The following is a 6,130-nucleotide window of genomic DNA, read 5'->3' as shown; positions in this document are numbered from 1 at the left end:
TACTAGGCTCCTGACATATTGTTACAAAAGTAGTTGAAAAACATTAAAAATACGTAGGCACAATTATTTTTTATAAGCATTTGAAGTTAAAATGTTGACAAAATTTATCAAATTTTAATTCGAATAATTATTTGTAGTTAAAAATTTATAAAATATTCAACTTTTGTATCTAAGATTTGTAAATTTAGAAAAAGATTCCACGTAAGTATTTAATTCTGTTACCAAAAAATCTAAAAAATACATTTACACAGTTTATTTTTATAGTCATTTTAAGTTTAAATTTGGACGAAATTACATATTAAAAACCTGGAATAACTATTTTAGTTATTTTTTTGTGATTGTATAATATATTTCGTGGGTATACTTGAAACTTCTTAAGTATACTATTATATATCTATGATAGTATCACGGTTTGTTGTTGATGTTAACGCGTTATAAGTACCTAATGGATATTGTGATATGATTAATTTGGAATTTATTATAGGTACCTATTATAGGTCAATTTTTTTTAATACCATATATAATATTATGTCTTATACCTAGACTGACATATCGTCTTCGCTCAGAATCGTTTTTCTTATACAATGATATTATATCATTGAATTCAAATTTAATACCATCCATTATACAGTGACCCACTTGTAATTTACTGTACAGCAGAGCGACATCCACTTACTCACCTTTTTTATATCGAACATTTTATTTTTATTCGAAATAATTGGTTGGAAAAATATTATTGTCAACTAGAATAATAGAATAATAGTTTTATTTATAGTATTCTGTATTTCTGTGTTAGCTGAAGCCTGAAAGTTTGTGAAAACCAGATTTCTGAAAATAGTTATTGAATAACAATATTCCCTTTAAACTATTAGCTAACTAACTATTAGTATTCCAAATACTTTTTCAGAGTATTTGAGTACTATTTGAAATACTATACAATTAAAGTATTTGAGTAGTATCTTAAATACCTAAAAAAATGCATTTGAGTATTTACTCAAGTACTTTTTAAAAGTATTCTTTACAGGACTGATATTTCCCCACTGAACACGTAGACATAAATCTTGACATTTATTATTTATGTAAGTACCTATAACTTACTTGAACCTGTGTATGTTCTTTTCCGCGTAGTCCGCTGAGCTGATGGCCGTCACCGATACAACGAAAAGTGAAGCCAAAATCGAATAGAAAATTAAGTTAGATAGCCAGTCTCGGAGAGGTGTGATCAAATGGTTCTTCATGTCTACCACCAAAACTGACTGAATGATTGTCACGAACGCCAACAAATATCTGAACGCCGTAACGATAGTTCCGAAACACATAAATGCCGCTTTGTTCATTTTTTTCCTTCGTACCTATGCGTATCTTAATACTATTCAGTGTTAACCTAATATGCAGATTTTGAAAAAATCGACGGTATAAGATCTAATAATATTAAGGGCACATATCACAGGAGACTGATATAATAAATTGTTGTATTTTATAGATAGCCACCATAACGCAGTAACCAGGTAACCCGCGATTATAGTTACCCACCAGTTAAGTCAGTTGTCAAAGTAACGATTGTCATCTCTATAATATGACTATATAATATTATTATCTGCATTCCTGCATGCACATACGCAATGAGGTAAAACAGATGTTCACATTAATGCTAATTTGTTTATGTTAATTGATAAATTTTAACAATTAACATATCTATATTTTTGCATAAAAAAAAATTGTTAAAATATAAATTTTAACTTTACTATGGACCTATCAAATCAGGTTAACAACCCATATTATTAATTTACAAACATTATAAAGGAAATATTGATCAATTATATATTATTATATTACAGTTATCAATGTAAGACATAAGTAGGTACCTACATATAGGTCAAACCTACATCATACGCATTTTTTCTCGATATTTAAACTAGGTAGGTACTGTTTGTACCTACCTACTAGTTTATTATAACTAATTACCTAATTAAAATCAATTGAAGACTGAAGTATATACTTACTATTTAATTAATTAGTTTATAACAAAGTTCTTAAATAGGTACTTAAATAAAAAAAATAGTCAATATTTGATAATATTTGATATATTTGTGAGATAAATCATATTCTGTATAGTTTATACATTTTGTAATAGGTAACTCCCAATAACTTTTAAAAAATAACATTTGATTTAGTCTAACTTAAACATGATTAAAAATAGTCTATAATATTAAATTTTGTGTCTACAGTGCAAGAGAAAATCAATAATATTTTTATTATTTTAGTAGTACCTACCTATGTTAGGTTGGGTATAGGTAGTGGCGTTAAGATGAATACCGGATAAGGTCAATAAAAAGCTTATAATGATTTTTTTCTTATTAGTAGGTTTACATAAATACATTTTATTTTTATATATTATTTTGTAATTAAAGAAAAAAAACAGGTTAAGGTTTTTGTATTGGATCATAAACTTGAGAAATGGTACATCGAACCATAACTATTTGACGTATAGTATATAGAAAAGTTCGAAAACAAATATAAATTATGTTCCGATGAATAACAATACATCAGTTTTTCTTAACAAACAACGAATAATTGAATTACAAAATTGTTTCTCTTCAACGAACAGAACTTTCAAGTAAAGGTAACCTACAAAATTGAAATAATAATGCATTTAATTATTTTAAAGTACACCCAAAATAATATTTGAATTGAACTTACCAAAACACGGAATCTGAAGATATTATTCAAGTTTTTGATAAGAAAATTGAATAGACATTTTGAATCAATTACATTTTTTTTTTCATAATATTTCTAAAAAGTAAAAATGAAGACAATATTATGTCCAGGTGAGGCTTATAAAAATATGAGGAATTAAACTAATGGTACAGTTACGGATGCAGTCGGGGCACAGCTATTAAAAAGCTAAAATATTGAATAACGGAGACACTATATACCAATACATGAAATTAACGTATTTCTTAAAAAATTGCCTATATCAAACTCCTTAAAAGCGGTCGATATCGTATCCCCTCAAAATCTATTGCTTAATAATATTTATATAATGCCTATCTATACTTATATTTATTTAATCCATCATAATATATTATATAATATGTAAATTATTTTGTAGATAATAATTTATAAAATGTTCAATTTTTATGAAAAAAGATTGAAAATTTAAAACAAGATTTGTCATAGGGATTTAATAGAGCAACCTGAATATCTAAAAAATGATATACCTACACAGTATTTTTCAATATATATTTAAACGGAGAATAACGATTTCAGTTATTTTTTTGTAATTTAAAAATATTATTATAATTTAATATAATATAAGCTGACACAACTTCTTCACTCAGAATGGATTTTCGTATACAATGGTTTTATATTATTGAATTAAAATTTAACACATACATTACAGTGCTCCACACCACACCCAATGTACTGCAGAGAGGTTCTACTTACCCACTTTTTTTTAATATTATTTTATTAATATAATTTGTATACCTTATTATTTAAAATATGTATCATTGCGTTAATCTATAAAATATTTTCTTTGTGATTTTATCTCATTATATTATATTATTATTATGGTGAAATACTAAAAAAAATTCAAATTTATATATACAATTAATGACTATCCATTAAATATAAACAATTCGCAGTGTTATCGAATATTATTTAAGTTGCCTAATTTTTTTTTGATATTCAATATACCATTACAATAAATTGCCAACCACCATAATAATACTCGACACAATTTTATCAATATATAGATTTTGTTATTAGATTAATTCACTCATGTTAATGCTCAAGTACAATCAAACATGGTTTTGGTATAGGTAAGTGTGCGATAATGACGCATTGCTATGTTTGATACTTATCAATCTTATCTTAAAATACCTTTTACATATTTTCTGGTAAACATTTAATTTAATAAATATATATATATATAAATATAAGTATAATGTATATTAGCTGTTATTTTATCTCCAATTTTTAATCAACTATGACGAAAAATAGCATACTCGTGACCAGTTATATTAATATTGTACAGAAATATTTAACAAAAGCTTAAAAGATAATATCATGATTTATAATATTATAATAATATTATTTATATATACACATAATATATTATATGGTATTCTTGATATTGGGAATTTGGAAACTATTGTTGTTAATTCATCTGTTCTGAAGATTTTAGTTTCTGATCGAAGACAATTTGATGATGGGTTAGTAAAATATTATTCTAGGTATTAGTATGTAGGTAATAACATTGATTATGAATGTATGTGTGTCAACTCTCATACATTTTATAAATTTATAAACAATTATTCCTCCCCGATCAAAAAGTGTAACTGTGTAAGTAACTAATAACTAATATAGCCATTGCTAAGAAGAAATAGGTATAATATAAAATCCATTTACCATGAATACTATATAGTATTTTGTATAGAAATGTAGAACATTATAACATTACTAATTACTTATTAGTCACACATCCATGTACTAATGATAAAGTATATTACAATTTAAAACTTTTAAATTTTTTCAAAAATTTAACATTAACGATTTAACTTAGGAGTAGGATAACGGTAAACTACCAAAAAGTCCGAGGTGTAAAAAGTCAACGGTAAAAATGTCCAAAACATAAAAAGTCTGTGGTGAAAAAGTCAAGTACATATAATTAGGTAAAAGGAAAAATACGACGTGATGCATAATCAAACTTCCAATTAGTATTACAAATATAACTTGTAACTAAATTATTTACCTGACAAAATTAATAAATAATCTCAATAACAACTTTTTTTGGACTTTGAACTCTGCTTTACTTTTGGCTGCATGTAATATTTAAATACGATAGCTTTTATCTTAATTATCTGTTTTTTCGAGTTTTACTCGTATAGTCTATACATAATCCGATTTAGTTTATACTTTATATAGATAGAGATATCTTTAGGTGGTGGGTATATCCACCGTATACATATCGTACATGGGTAACTAAACAGTTGTCATTTTTGACAGCAAAAATGTTAGAAATCGTACGTATCACCAAAATAGTTGTGGGTGGTTGTGCATATACCCTTCAACATACATTAGCAAAAACAATACGGTGATAATCTAGTAAGAAAACAAAGTATAATTTCCCGGGGATACTATTTTCATCGTGGGAGTTAACGAATCCTGTACTTCAAATTAAGCACAACCACTCAAGAAATAATCAATATTATAGATATTTAATACTTAATTAAACTGAGAAATCATTTTAATATATTATGTATATTTTTGGTGTATGAATAATAATATCAATTTTTTTATATAAACGTATGAAGTGGCGCGCTTAGCACGCATAAACGTTTACTTTCAAACAGCGTTACAATATGGTAATAAAAAATTGTTTGTAGTTGACTTATATAAGTCAACTACATACATATTATATTTATAAAACATAATTATGTTTTCGTACATTTATTTTATTCAAATACAAAATATAATATACTCATACAAATACAGAATATATAATATATAATATAATTTCCCAATTTGTTTAGCTTATGCTATTACCATCCATAAGAGTCAGGGATTAAGTTTACCAAATGCTCTGTTAGATGTTGGCAACTCAACTTTCTCGTGTGGTCAAGCGTACGAGGCCCTCTCCAGGGTGACGATCCTCCAGGGAGTTCACTTAATTAATTTTGATCCCTGTCAGGTGAAAGCCAAGAATAGTGCCATTGTTGAATATAACCGTCTAAGAATTTTGTATAGGCCAGACTTAACAGGCATTCCATCTAAAAAGTCTCGACGACGAAAAATAAAAGACCGTACTTTGGTATCTTTGCCTGGTATTGACAACGCTCAAGAGTCCAATTTCTCAGCTCCTCAACAGAAACCCAAACGGTTTTATAAGAGAAAATCTACGACGTATAAAAAAATAAATTTAAAAAAAATTAAAAATTAAAAAATTAAAAATTAATACATAATAACAACACGTCGTTCACGACGCTGAAGCCCGCAAAAATAAATGATATCGCCAACAAAAACATAACAGTGAAAAAAGGCCAAGTTCCAAACTCCCTCCCAAAAAAGTCGGTCTATCAAATTAGTGAAATCTACATTGTGGCCAAGTCTGCTATTTTTTAATTCA

Source organism: Acyrthosiphon pisum, chromosome A2 (genome assembly GCF_005508785.2).
Source record: "Acyrthosiphon pisum isolate AL4f chromosome A2, pea_aphid_22Mar2018_4r6ur, whole genome shotgun sequence".
Taxonomy (NCBI): domain Eukaryota; kingdom Metazoa; phylum Arthropoda; class Insecta; order Hemiptera; family Aphididae; genus Acyrthosiphon; species Acyrthosiphon pisum.
Note: the sequence above shows the minus strand (reverse complement) of the source record.